At 40.6% G+C, this 13,882-nt stretch overlaps 1 protein-coding gene across 1 annotated transcript in view; it reads right to left on the reverse strand.

The window, feature by feature from the left end:
* The window catches only part of LOC108047001, a 37,414-nt gene that overhangs the window by 7,951 nt on the left and 15,581 nt on the right, over window positions 1-13,882 (reverse strand). Inside the window, exon 3 of the mRNA XM_017127021.2 lies at window positions 10,460-10,501. The gene's annotated coding sequence lies outside the window, so the exon portion shown is untranslated. The remainder of the gene's footprint in view (window positions 1-10,459; window positions 10,502-13,882) is intronic.

A 13,882-nucleotide genomic window follows, 5' to 3' on the forward strand; every position in this document is an offset into this window, starting at 1 on the left:
ATCATACAAGATCGAGGAAAAAAGGGTAATGGAGGGGGGGATGATCCGATCCCATCGTCAACCATTCACTTTGCACACGATGCTAAAATAACCTCTGGAGTGCACACGATTTCTGGTTTTCAGTCGCAGTCACTGTCAATATCAAAGTGCCAACTTAGAAATGCAAACACTCACCGCCAAAGGAATTATGAGACTTCGGGTTAATTCTTATTTGAATACCCTGTTTTCATTGAGCTTAAATGGTATTTGGAAAATTGAAACTTCTTCGTCTTATCAAAATGTACCCTATTCCATGTATCCCATTAAATAGCATTAAATAGCATTACAGTGGCTTTCCTGTCACTGTCTATTAGATCGTATGAGAAAGTCGATGATAAATCAATTTTTTCCAGTTCGAAATGAAATAGGAAAATTTAAAGAGCCTAGTGCCTTGTAGACCCATTACTCCTTTTCAACGTTCTCTCCTCGTTATGAGTGTGAACGGATGTCAGTCCGTCTGTCTGTTGGCCCTGTCTTTTGGTGTTTGCCTGTCCACTCGATCAATTGGCGCAAAAGGAAATGGGAAACAGCAAATATACACACTTGCCCAGGAGAAACCTTTTCATTTAATGCAATTTGTTGCTGTTGTTTTCACAACACGCGAATGTGATGGTTACACGGAAAAAAAGGCCAAATATATAGCTCATTTTGTTTTAATCGTTTGTCGAAGCTCCCGCTTTTATTTCTCCTCTTCGATTGAAAAGTTTTAGGGTAAAAAGGAGCAGGTTCGAATATCTATAAATTTTCTATGGTGAAAAGCCCTTTGACAAGGCATTGTATCAGGTTAATAAATTCTATTTTGTATTATGATAATATAGTTTGTCATTATCATATCAAATCACACATGTTTTCTTTCTGTGCAGAGGAAAGAAAGGGAGACAGAACACACTCAATCACTTAGCTGGTGCCAAGAGAACCCTTGTTCCTCGACTTCTTCCTCGTATTTCTAGCCATCTCTTTGCCGCATTTTGCAATTATGTAATTTTCAATCATCGCTGGCTTAAAGATGTGCACTGCGAAAACGTGCAGCCGAACAAAGTTGAAGCACCTGCCATGCACCATGCGTGCTGCAACTCCCCTTTTCCTACTTTTCCTATATACGTATATATATTTATACATATATATGTAATAGAAGTGCGAAGCAGCAATAATTGCTATCGAACAATGGAAGCGCTGGCCAGCTTTTCCTCGGCCAGCTGGCTTTTCCCACTCGGAGTTTGCACTTTTCTCAGGCTGTCGTTCTCATTCCCATTCTTAGGTGGTCAAACGTGCATTTAAGCCTGCTTCTAAACGAAAATATTAAAAGTTATAATTAAAAAAAGTTAAAGCGAGAGGGAGAGGGAGCGGGAGAGCGAGAGACTATTAAATGGAACGCCAGATCAAAGTGTTTGCCAGGGAGAAAATTGCCTGGAAATTTTCTATATGCTTTTCAATTTGGAGCAGGCACTCGTCTCCCCTCCTCCCCTATTCACAAAATCACGGCAAAGGCGCCTTCTATTGGTCAGTGCATGTACTATTAAGAACCGTTACAAATCTAATCGAGTTGACACCCACTTAGCCATAGAAATGCGGGGCTAAAAAGCGGGCGGGGAAGTACTAAATTTGATCACCAATATGATATGGCAACTAGCGAAACGTTAAAAATTTAATTTTAAAAACAAGTTGTAGCGTCTCCTTTTGGGTAGTCGAAGGTAAAAGTACCCTTTAACTTGCACATATTTAATCAGTTATTAGTCTACTGTAAAAGAAAGAATAATAGATTTAATATTTGAGATTACTTAAAAGTGTTTTCTATTATTTAAACTATCAATATTATATGTGTTTGTTTATACAAGTTCGAATGTAAAATAAATAATAGATGTAATATTTGAGATTACTTAAAAGTGTTATCTTTTTTAAACTATCAATATTATATACTATATGTTGGTTTATACAAGTTCGAATGTAAAATCCTTTCCTGCCAGATAAAAGGAAATGGTTTCTAGTGCACCCAGGTTTTAGATTCTTGGTTAGAAACTGATGTTACCCACTGCAAGGGCATAATAATAGCACAGCAAATCAAGTTGGCCAACAAGAACAAGGCTAAGAGAAAGGTGCCGCTCCCAAAAAAAAAAAAAAAAAAACGGGGCGGGGGGGGATTTTCGCGGACAATGTTCTTTGGGCATGTGAAAAATGGTTGCAGCTGTTTGCCTCTTTGTTTTTAGTGTTCGGCTGCTGCCCGTTGTTGGCATTTTTTGCTTTTTTGTTTTCGGTTAGAACCGGAAATTTATTGCATAACAAGTTGGCAGAAACGATATCCTCTTCTGGAGGAGCTGCCTCAAGGTTGTTGCAGCGCACACACATAGCAACATGTGGGGAGTTATTTGAAAGTGCTGCCCCATCGACGATGCAGGCAACAAGATATGCAACACGGCAGTCCAGGGGGGAAAAGGGGAAGGGGGGTCCATGGGCGGGACAGCAAACGGGTGTGGTTCTAAACCTCCTGGTCAGCCGATGGAACGTGCAACATTCAACAGAAAACGAAAAAGAAACCCAAACATTTCATAAATTCTTTGCCACGGCATAAATGTTTTGAATGTTGTTTTTCTCTTTTTCTTCGCTCCAGATGCGTATCGAAGTGGGAAGGTTGGCTTTGCGGGGTTCCGGGGATCACGGGGATCCCGGGTTCCCGGGGAAGACCCATAGGACCTCGTTCACGGCCCCACTCCTTTTTGGCAGTTGTCTCATCAATCGCTCATTGTCAGTTGGCCAGAAAAGCACCGAGAGAAATTTAATTGAACTGAAGCATTATAAGCCATTTACGTAATAACAATACAGTTCTTGTTTTTCTAAGATAATTAATTTTAATAGAAAAAGGTTTCATTATTTGGACATTGCTTTGAAATTTCGTTAAATATGTTCTTTGATCAGTTCCTAAGAGGTTATACAATAATTATGGATTTTTGATCTTCTAAGATATTTTTTGAATACAATACTTTTTTCCATATCCTCCGATAATACTCAGATATTTTTAATGCATTTTTTGAACAGTGCAGCAAGTAGGTAAGAGACTTTTCGTTCCTGGAATCAGGATGGGATGGCGGGCACTTCGTTCTCGGCTCTTTCGCGGAAGTTGGCCAACAAAAGCCATTAGCCAAAGAGCCAGAGAGAGTGGGGATAGCTGTGAGTTGGCCTGAAAGATGGAGATGGGAAGATCGACTTGGGTTTGGGTTCGCGGCATGAGGCTGAGAGACCGAAACCGAAGATGAGAATGAGACTGAGGATGAAGATGAGGATGAGGATGAGTAGAGGATTGGGGCTGGCAACAAAGAACAGGAGTCATTAGAGGCGCATTTGAGGCCGCGGAATGTGACGGAGCCGAAGCCCGAGAAACTCTCTCTTAGAAGACCGAAGACTGGAGACTCAAACTCAAACTCTAACTACAACCACCACTGCAACTCCAACTTCATCTTCAACTTCAACATCAAGTTTCAAGTGGCGGGCAAAAGAACGTTGCATGATTTATGGCAATTATGAGCAGCAACCTCCAGTTTTGCCACGCCAGAGAAGAAATGATGATGACAGGGGCGAAGGGGGCAGAGCACTGCAAACTGCAAACTGCAAACTGCAAGTGCAGGCTTCAAAGTTTCAGCAATTAATTGCAATTGTGGGCCCTAAAATGTGGGCATGGTCAGGGAAATCAGCGCTGGAATGCCCGGCAAATGGAGGCAAAAACCAAACCGCTGCAGTCATCATGAGATGAGCTCAGATGAGGATCACCGCCTGGAATGCCAGTCAGAGTTCCGATCTGGGGAACCTCGAGTCCAGATAAATGAGAGGTGATCTCGGAGATGCGACTTCCTCCATCTTCCTACGAAGGTGGTTCGTGAGGTTAGACTGATTTTCAGACCAAAGGGTCAATCGTCTATGCTAGTCCTCAAAAGAACCAATATTTAAGCCTAATAATATCTAACTTATTATTATTTCTGTGTTTTAGCATCTCTTTCAAATGCCTCTAAAACCGAAACAACATCTAATAACTTTCTGTGACCAGACCAGATCACTGTAAAAGAATGGCTCCAACTTCTGTTGTGGGCCATCATCTCCCAGAGGACGCTCCACATTCCCACACAACGAATCTTCCTGAGTCTTCCCACTGATCCGCCTCCAGATTGGAAGAGCCATTGCTCATCGATCACGGACTCAAGAAAAGAGATAGGGAACTGTCAGGCGTCATCATAATCGAGATTGTCCAGCGGATCGCATCGGCATCACTTTGTGGTTGACATCTCTGTTCTGCGTTCAGCATTCGCCGATCTCCGTTCCCTGTTCTCCATTTTCCAGGGGCTATCTGTTGCATGTATTTTTAGCCATCTATCTTGGCCACAAACTGGGGGAACACGGCTCATTACAACACGACCGACACTTGGCCAACAACTACCATATCTGCATATGGATAACCCATTTGGGTGTGGACCTGGCGCTAGACATCCTCGGAATCACAATCGGCCGGCCGGCTGGCTAGCCCTCATTAAAAATATTTGCAATTTAAAGAGGAAAACAAGAGGCTCTTCTGACCACATCGGCCTATTTTTAAATGCAAAACTTGCGCCGTCGCACGACAAGACAATCAGGACATGGAAATAATTGAATGCGCCAGGCTGCAAGTGGAGCTAAATAAATGGGAAGAGGTTTATTACACTGAAGAAATAATTAATAAAAAAAGGGGAGACGCAACTGACTTTAGTTAAAAGGTATTCAAAATAATACATTTGTGCTTTGGAAAATATATTATTTTAAAAAGTTAAAATACAAATAGCTGAGACAATCTTTTTTAGTACTGACCAAAGCTTAAATAAAATTTACAAAATTCTTCAGAAATCTTGGTAATTACAACGCTATTTCTCTCTGTGCACTTGGGCTTAACTACGCCACAGAAGCGAGTGGAATGGCAAATGGCAGCAGATGAAGATGACCAATTTGCTGCAACATGTGCAACGGCCAAACCCCGAGACCGATAAGCAAATGTAAACCAACGTGCCACAGTTACCCCTTCAGTGCTACAAAGTCTCTTAAGTGGCCCATTGTGGCTCATTTTGTAGTTTGTGCAATTTTAAGAACAACATTTAATTAAAGCCAGAGATGGTCAGGGGTTTTTGGGGAGGAAGTACGTGACGTTCACCTGATCAAGTGACTCTAATGTGTGTGCTTCTATCTTCTTTCGGTTTCCTCCTAGCATTTTTCTTCAGCAAATGTTCGCTTCTTCTTACTCAATATTAAGCTAAATTTTGTTTTTTACAATATTAATTTACATAAATATTTTACTTTAAAGCTTGTAAGGAACATGAAAAACTGGTATTACTTTAAAGAAACTTTGCTGTCTTTGTTGGCAGCAAGAATCTTTAAGAAACTTTATCCAAAATGAGGGGTGAAAAACAAAAGACTTAGGCAACGAACTTGGCTGACAAAAAAGATTGAAATTTAAGCTAAAGATTGCGGATTAGAGGAGAGCAAAAAAAAGATAGATACCGTTCCGTTCCGCTGCTAACTGTTCAAGGCGATTAGGCCAAATTACCAACATTTTTCCAACAATTATGGGCTATTATTGAACCAATTAGTTGCCCGCGCGCTCAAATGAAATGCGCAAACAAATTGAAATTGAAAGAAAGTCGAATGCAAATTTGTGCGTAGCAGGTGAGAAGAAATTGAAGTTGAAGTCGAAGTCGAAGAGGAAGCGGCATTGGTAGATAAACAAGCCAAACGAGAAGATGCGGGCTTGCAGAGTACAGAATACAGAATACAGAAGATCGGGGAGGGAAGTGCTATTTGTTTAAGTTGGCTTTAACAGCTTGCGGACGTTTGCCGTTAGTTGACCTGGTTAACTGTCGGTGGAATGAGCCGTAGATAGAGAAAACTGGCGGGAGGCGGGGGGCGGGGGATTTATACTATCCACAATTTGAATGCTCAAAATTTCAAACTGCCGGATGGCAAAAGGTCACAACCCTCCCGTTGAACCCACACACAAAAAGAGCCAAGTACAGAATGGAAAATAACGCACGTACTTAGAAAAGATGATCAAAGGCTCTCGTCGGGATTAGGAGGAGGCGTACTGCCAAGGGGGCGGGGCAGGGGCAGGAGGCGGGGCCCGGCACTGTCATTAGCCGGCCCTCAAACCACGGGAGATGATCATACGATAATGCTGTTTGCTCAATTTACTACTCTCTATACAGTTTTTCTACACAGAAAAAAGATTTTGTATCTACAAATAAATTCACAATATTTTACTTTATACTAGTGTAAGATTTTATAACTCAGTGACTGGGGAATATTTAGCTTATAATACCATTTTAATTAGTTAATATAACTCGCATTGATTTATATTTGTTATTTATATTATTTAAATTGGATTTTATTTATCCTAGGACTCGATTATGAAAAGCATTCTTATGATATTAGATATCAAGTGAGTATTTCCAAAATATGGCAATATTTTATACATTGTTTCAATTGTAAGAACTTTTTTATTAGCTAATGGCTAACTCTTTTTCTCTGTGCAGTCTTATCTTCCCTCTCTCACTTGGTTGCATGTTAATGACGCACAATTGCAGGCTGCAACATCAGCAACATTGCCACAAAAAACGCATTGGAATGCCAACAATGGCAACTTGGGCCCATTATGTTTATGTTCCAATGGACCCCACGTCTGTCGCATTAGCCGATTTTGTCGATTTAGTTGCGGCTTGTTATACGCCTACAAAACTACAAGAAAAAAGATAGCACCACCTCCCATTTCTGCCCACACTTTTCTTCTGGTGCGTGGCTTATTGGATTTGTTTTGGCCATGTTTCATCATTTTTTTTCAGCCATGAGATAAGTGCTAATGATGATGCCTGCCCTTCGGTTTCCCCCCGGTAATTGACCCTTCCTTTGACGACTCTATCTTTGCCGCAATCTTTCTCTTTCTTCGCTACTTTCATTGTCATCCATTAAATGAGAAGCCAACTAAAATACCTGACTTCAGTCTTAACCGAAGATCGTGCCAGTTATTTACAATAATATGTGGTTATCTTTTATCGATATTACATATAGAAATTTTCAATATGCAAGCTATTGATGTAAACTTTCATTTTGGTGAGATGTGAATTTATGTGAAGCCTGAGGGTTTTTTTACCTTTCAACACAAAAAATAATTTTTTTCTGTTTACAAAATGACTGTCTGTTTATGTGATTAAGAGATCTAACAACTTTGCCAAGAACAATCGAATTAATCTCCGCTCTTTCTTAATGCCATCGACTGTCTGCCACATGGGATCGATAAAACAATCGGCAGTAATTTTTCACCTGGGTGAAACTTTTCCACTTTTCGCTCAGGTGTCGAATCGCTTGGATGTGCGATTGGGAAAGTGCGTTGTGTGATGCATGCCCCTTCTGTCGTGCCCCCATCGACATCGACCATGCTCTTCCGCCAAATCACACTCAATTGCAGTTGGAGAAGTTGGAGAGTCTGAGTCTGGGACTGAAAAGCTGGGATCGAGAAGTGGGAGCCCGAGTCGGGAAAGCGGTCACATAAAAAGTAGGCCAAGTTCTGGCCAACACACATACTTAATCGTACATTCAGACACGTCGCCAGTGGCGGTTCGGGTTTGGGTTTGGGTTTTGGTTTTGGGAGCCATGTCAAAGATTACGCCGTTTGGGCCTGAATTTTGGCTGCAACCGCTTGGAGTGGGGCATGCAAATCCGTTCAAATGCCGCAACTGGATTTGGGTCAGGCGGATATTCCATTTGGCTGGGTCCACTTGCATCCACTTGGGTCCGCCGATCTTGGACACTTGCTCCTTCGGTGCCTTTTCCCACTTGAGGCCGAGGTGTTTGGGAAGTCGGCTGAATCAAACCAGTTCCCCAGTCATCTTTCTTTCGCTCTTTCCTGTCCCATTTCTCTACACAGAACATGCACTTTTGGAAGTATTTAAATGATGGTTTCTCAATAAAAGGTTTGTTTTCCTTGGACTCTAACAAGCTTTTAATATTATTGAATATATTAAATGATCAATACAAAAGATACCGAAATAAATGTGTATTTCGCACTTCAATAACTTCAAGCATACAATGTGTTCAACAATTATCTTTTCTTTCTCTGTATGACTCGATTGTCACTTCTTCTTCTCCTTCTAAAATGAGAAAATGAGTTTCTGCGGTTTCTCGGCTTGGTTTCCTTCTCGACTCGCTTTTTATGCCGCTGGTAATCATAATGATGTGAATGGAATCTCGCGTATTTATGCCAGGCATTAATCGGTTATAGGTGCCACAAAGTTGTTCACAGACACCAATTGAAGAGCAACTATTTAGAAAACTGGATGTGTAACCGGGACTCGTTTAATGTGTAAACCATAAATCTGCAGGTTCGCTTGCTACCTTTTATTCCAAGTTCTCCTTCAATGTTTCCTGACTTGCGGTGAAATTTATAAGATTGAGCTGATCTCATCAGTTTCGCCATGAGATTAAATAATGAAAAATGATTCGATTAGCAAGTTGTCAATTGTAAGTTACTAAGTTCCTAAACATTTAAAAGTTTTTAGTCGATGAATTCCATGTATCTCTAAAAAAGCAGTTTCGATATACAGGAAATGCCAATCAACTGTCAATTGATCTTATTCTACTACTACTCACCACTAAACGCTTTACTTCTGCTGTTCCAGTTTCAAATTTTCACCTCAACTATTCGGTTTTCGTTTTTGTGCTAATTGCCAACTGAATTTTCCTGCTTACCCGCTTCTTGTCTTTGCATTTTCGTTCGTTTTTGTTTGTCACTTGAAAGTGGAGCGACCTAACCCAAAATGCTCATTATGCACGGTGCAGTGCCAACTGGGATAGCCCTTTTCCCATTTTCCCCTTTTCTCCCGACTACGTGCCTTGTCAAATGGCTTCAACTTTTTTCCCCACATTTGTCGCTTGAGAACTTTTCATTTTCATTTCCCTAGAGGCACAAATTTATTATGCGCATTGCTGTTGGCACGACCTAAGACAATCTGGCCCACAGAAGACCTGTGTACCAAATTTCGAGCCGAGAAACCACCTCATTCACATGCCACTCAGGCTCTGCTGACTTGGACTTGGACTTGGATTTGGATTTGGCGTCGGACATGGGCAGAGGATGGAGTGGAATGGGAGTTGGAGTTGGAGGTGATGGGAAGTGGAGAGTGGATAGTGGGGAGTGGGAAGAGGGGAGTGGGAAGAGGGGAGTGGGGAGTGGGAGTGGGAGGAGTTGCCGAGATCGTGGCACGCCGACATGTGACTCCGATCTCCAAGAGCTGTGACTTCGTGGGCACAGTGGCTTGAAAATCATTTGAAGCCATACTAAGACTAAAAATTAACTAGCTGTGACATTGAAATCTGATGAAATTGGTTCACTCTAAGAAACTCACATTTTGACGAGAAGTTTTTCAAAATCTCCAGAAATTTTTTTATCCACCTTAATATTTTTTTGTTGGTTTCTCAAATTTACCTGCAAGAAACAGGATCAACCCCACTGTACGTCCCGCCATTATTGTTGTTGTCATAACATATGCCAAATGAATATGGCCAAAAACAACACCAACAATTGGCAAAAGGCAGCAGCAAAAATGGCAGAAAAGGAAGCCATGGAACCAATGGACAATGGCAATCGCCCTCCGCCCATTTTATTTATCACTTTTGTAGGTATTCTTGACTTTGAGTCCGCACACGAATGGACCGTAAAAAAAAACAGAGTTTGATATTGAACCTCTGAGCATTATTAAAAAATCATTTTAATCTATTACCAGGAATCAATATTCTCAAATAAAGTTTTCTATATTTTTAATGCAGGTAGATGGATAGATAGACTTTAGCAACTTACAAACTTTTTGAACTGAGAACAATAGCTGAAATATATTTGAGTTCGCAATGTACTTTGGCAAGTCTTCAATTTTCACAATTTTGCCCTGTGTATGCTTTATATATGTATGTCATAGATATACCGACATGCATGTTTCGTTTGGATTCGTGAAAACGTGCCCGACATGCAGAGAATTCAATAAATAAAATAAAATGAATTCGGTGAAAGCGAGAACTTTGCGGGACGGCAAGGGGCGGGGCGGGGCAGAAGTCGTGTTGCTGCTAATGGCCTGCCCAACCGCCCCCCCATAACCACCCACCACCCCCTCCACTTTTTGGCATTTTCCCATGGATCTCGTTTCGTATTTCTTTGTTTTTATGGTTCAAACGCGCGTCATGCCTTGGCCAAAAAAAACAACTGGCTATCATAAATCAATCAAAGAGGATAGTACAAACAGACAGAATGAGAGAAGGCGGTCTAGAAAAAAATATAGAAACCATCAGACTAATTAAAAAAAAAAGAGCAAGCGAAAGCCAAACCTTTAAACGAAATGGAAATTTTCGTTGAGCCAAACAAATTTCTGCTTACCTGATTTGCTTTCGATTTCTTCTGGGTCTTTAACGTCTTCTTCTGAAAGTACAAACGAAAAATAATAATGAGCAAATTGGTATGTGAGTGGCTTAGTCAAACAATAAAAATAGAAAATAGTTTGGTAAATGAGGTAAAAGAAATGTGGGCACTTCTTTGCTTAATTGAAGTGAGGCTATAAAGCGGGCATAAAAGTTTGTGGGCATAAAAAAAAGCTATCAAACCAAATATTTATGTACCTACATATTTATGCCAGTATATACCTAAATAAAAACCCGCATCAGGTTAAATTGCCGTTAGCAGATGATACACGACACGTTTTTTTGAAGGCGAAGGGGGCGTATACTTAGTATTTGGGTTACTTATGAGGGTATTACAAAAAACGAGCAGAAAAAGAAGACTTTTGGCCGTGACACAAAGATAAAAACTCAGAAGACAGGAAAACAGGCACTAATTTAGTTGGCAGAAAGAAAGATCATATTTTGAAGAAAGCTGGGAAAATGAGTGAAAGTTGAGTACTTTACATAGATAATCTTAAATATAATTTTCCTAATTAAGTTAGTCTCGTTAACAGATTATTCTTTACCAAGTGGTGTTAACAATACCTTAAAAAAATACTTGTATATACTTATTTATAAAGTAACCATACAAAATAGAGAAGGTTATTACTTAAAACTCTCTTTTATGAAGAAAACTAATCCCGAAATGTAAAGTTCTTTGGGTTCTCATCAGTTTGAAAAACTTCTTGTGGTTCTGGGTAATCACCATCTTGGGCTGCTTCTTCGTGAACCCATTTATCCCAGTCTTCTGGCAGACTCATCTCTATAAACAAAGCCTATCAATCTTGTGATCTAATCAAAATCCACCGATCGAAGCTCGTAGATCACATTCAATTTTTGTGGTTTGCTGCAGTTTCCTACGCGAACTCTATATCTATACAGTTTTAACGGTAAGTCACAGCTCATCCATAACTTTTTTGTTCTTTTTTTTACCACTTTTTCGATTGTTCCATCAGAGAGAAGAAAAGAGGTAAAAAACCGAAACTGAATTGCGTTCGCTCTGCATAAATTGCGGTCCAGGAAAGTCTCCCTCTGGCCAATCTTTTGGCCACTTTGCAAGTCTTTATAATAAACAAAAAAAAAAAAAAAAAAGGAAAAAGACGAGGAAAAAAGAGCAGGGCAACGCTGAAGAAAAGAAAAATATGTTATGCATGGCAATTTTCCATTTTGAGGCCTCCGACTTTGTCTAATGTCATGTATTATCCGAGGAGAGGCGAAAAGAAGAATAAGCCAAGTGTCCAGAAGGCCAGGTCCATTGTCTTTTCTTATTTTTCTTTTTGTGGGCAGGGCGCTAGCCAAAAGTGAAATATTTCAAACACCAAGTCGTGTCGCATTCCCAGAGATCTCTAGCCCCCCCCTCCCCCTCCCTTTACAACTCGTATCTTGAAGATGCAGATTGCCATTTTTTCCATCCATGCTGCCTTCTTTCTGGTGTGTTTGCAGTGTCATCTTTGCTTGAGTAAACAGAGCAGCACAAATGGAGAAAGGGTCGCCGCAGAGAAGAGGCGTCTTCTGGCAGCGGAGATTTGCATTTGCCTCGCAGATGGATACTTTTTGTTCGGCCTTCTCATATATGCAAATCTCCCGGCAAGATTTAATGGTCACACACAACGGATATGGATACGGCCAGCTGGTTAGGTGCTTAGAAGGTTCTTTTTATCCATTCTAATCAATTCAATTACACTCCAAGTCCTTCACATAATTGCAACGCCGGAGATAAGGTCATAGAGTTACGAACTTGAGCTGAACATGAAGATAATTTGTTTGGCGATGGGAAGATATCTTTTTGAGGAGGAAATCGTTTTAAAATACTCATCCAAATTAAGATTGAAAAGATAACAATATGAAAAATCATGTTTTGACAAAGGTATAATGCTAAGAATAGTTTAAAACCCAAACCTAGTTGCTGGTAAATAATATATAAAGACAAAACCAATTAGAAAATACAAGAAGAAGTATAATTTCAAATTATTAACAAGCACTTTTACAGAACTTTAAAGTTAAACTTTGAGCATGTCCATTAAATGGGAAACCCTTTTAAAATCTCCTTTATGAATCTCATAAACCACATTGCCAGTTCCAGGGTACGAATGTATTGCCGACTATAAAAAGAAGACGATTATCTTAATATCTCTAGACGTCTGTTCTATGTGAATATATTTCAAGGACCTCCCCCGGACCTTGTTACAAATCCATTCTGCTCCAGATCTCCTAAATTCCCCAAGGGTTTCGATCCCTGCGTTTTCCGAACGATGTCTTTTTCTTGATCTTCTATTTTCGCCTTGTATTTCTAGTTGCTGTTGATTTTTTTTGGCCATTAAATTCGAGCAGCGACGACATTACCCAAATGGCTGACACGGCCCGGACATTGATGATGTGGATGTGGATGTGGATGTGGACCCCAGAATCTAGAATCCAGAATCCAGAATCCAGAGTCCAGAATCCAGAGTCCGCCGACTGGAGTTCTCCTCGGGGATCGCTTGTGCGATCTCTTGGTTGTTCGTTGTTCGGTTGTTCGTTTGGTTGTTTTGGCTTGTTCTAATTGTTGTTTTACCTCGTTCGATTGGCGTTTGCGTGTGTGATGGGTTGGTATATATACCTATGCCTATGCCAATGCAACGGCTGCAGATCTCCTGGCTCCTCCGGTTCAGTTCGGTTTGGTTTGGGTGTTTAACTGCGATTTGAGTCACGTTTCATTACTCGTGATGCCAGACAGTAATCACTTGATTTTCCAAGCTGCTTTCTTGTTCCAAGGAGCTGCTAGTTGCAAGTTGCTCTTGGTGTTGCTGCTGTTGCTGTTGCTCTTGCTGCTGCTGCTGCTGCTGTCACAGACCAGATCAGACACGAAAAGCTGGCCAACTGGCTGGCCAACAGACCTTGGCCAAAAGGTGCTACCAAAAGCGGCAGCAAAATGGCACACAAATCTTGTTAGGCAAGTACAACAGCAACATCACAGCAGCAACATGGATTCTTCGGCGGGCTTAGGGGTATTCTCTAGGGGTCATAAATAGAGCTTTGCACTTACGCTACACGGAAAAAAAAAGAGAGCAAGAATTTGGTTTTCTTGTTAAGCTAATAGTGACTGGTTCTATGATTTTAAAACTTGATTTAGCTTGTAATACCTGCTTATATTTGTTATATATTTATATGATGAGTTAATATCATATATTGCTTATGTTTAGTTTCAGCTCTATAGCATCAATGTTTTTCTCAGTGCCGCGTGACTCACGAGTTCGTGCCCTCGGAGGATTTGGAGTTGGCAATGGGCAGTTGCTTCTAATTTGGTTTTTATGCTTTGATCTCGTGACGCTTGTCATTGCGGTCACTCGCACATAAAGAGAGCCAGATAAAGGAGGGAAAATGG

This window comes from Drosophila rhopaloa, unplaced genomic scaffold (genome assembly GCF_018152115.1).
Source record: "Drosophila rhopaloa isolate 14029-0021.01 unplaced genomic scaffold, ASM1815211v1 contig_3, whole genome shotgun sequence".
NCBI lineage: Eukaryota > Metazoa > Arthropoda > Insecta > Diptera > Drosophilidae > Drosophila > Drosophila rhopaloa.